Source organism: Pundamilia nyererei, unplaced genomic scaffold, assembly GCF_000239375.1.
Source record: "Pundamilia nyererei isolate P.nyererei 1_Seehausen unplaced genomic scaffold, PunNye1.0 scaffold00410, whole genome shotgun sequence".
NCBI classification, from domain to species: Eukaryota; Metazoa; Chordata; class Actinopteri; order Cichliformes; family Cichlidae; genus Pundamilia; species Pundamilia nyererei.
This window is the reverse complement of record NW_005187811.1, coordinates 38216-39596: the sequence shown is the minus strand read 5'-3', so window position 1 is coordinate 39596 and position 1381 is coordinate 38216.

Here is a 1381-nt window from a genome sequence, read left to right as displayed (position 1 = left end):
TTTTTTTTTTACATTCTGTCTCTCACAGTTGAAGTGTACCTCTGGTGCAAATTACTGACCTCTGTCATCATTTTAAGTGGGGGAACTTGCACAATCGTGGCTGACTAAATACTTTTTTGCCCCACTGTATCTGAGGTCTGGTGTAGCAACATCTATGTATCTTGTGCTTAGAAGCTGTTCCTGTGCTGCCACTATTACTGCCTCTATGTTGTCTTTCAGTCTATTTAGTGGTTGTGGCTAGCAGCCTCTCCATAACGTCCATTTGCCTGTGGGACTACAAGGTACTTGTAGCTGACTTGAATTTCTATAATCTTCCCTTTCTGCAACCCCTTCAGTTCTGACTACTTTTCCTCTCTTTGTTACCATCCAACTAAACTTCTCCATTTCGAATGGTATTCCAATGTCAGTGTCGTTGCTGTAGATCCTGGTGGTTTGGATCAGTGTATCGATGTTTCATTCACTCTCGGCATACAGCTTGATGTCATCCATGTAAAGAAGGTGCCTGATAATTGCTCCATTCCATAGTTGGTACCCGTAACCAGTCTTGTCAATGACCTAACTAAGGGGGGTTCAGGCCTAACCTTTGCTGCTCCTGTTTTTCCATCAGTCTCTCCAGTACTTGAGGCTGATCCACTATCCCATAATGTTGTCTTCTTCTGTAAATTTATTTTTATGAATGATAATGGTAAGCGCTAAGCTTCCTGACAAACACATTACCTTTCTTGCAAGTAATAAAAGTAATAATAAAACTATATATTTGTATCAGTGAGATGAGTCACACATGTCTGAGCTCATCTAGTCTTGTTTCTTTCATCTAAAAAATACTGTAAAAATCAAACCTTTACTGTTATCCAAGTATTTAGATGCCAAGAGCAGGAATGACAGCTGAACACTGAGAGTCCAATGATAAAGGGGACTGATAGTGAGTTTAGCACTGTGATATGTCCAGCATGTTACATATATTATTAAAGATTTCCGTATTATGAATCTGGGTCTTCATAAGGTCATAATAGAGACCCCACAGCACATTTCTTTTTCTTGTTGTTCAATTAAAATTAAGGGTTCGCTGTATGGCTGATGTTCTGGACAGCTGTAATATTTATTTAATGTTCACATATTTAGGTTCCTGGAGTGGACTGTTTATACTGGGGTCTACTGCCTAAAGAAGAATCAAACAGTCGTAGCATGGGTAGTGGCAGGATAGACGTTTTTTCATTTAGTGTAAATGGTCTGTTGAACCAGATAAAAAGTAGTAAAATTTAAGAAAAATGAGGAAAGAAAAAGCACATATACACTCAACAAAAATATAAACGCAACACCTTTGTTACTGCTCCCATTCCCCATGGGATGGACGTAGAGACCTAAAATTCATTCCAGATAC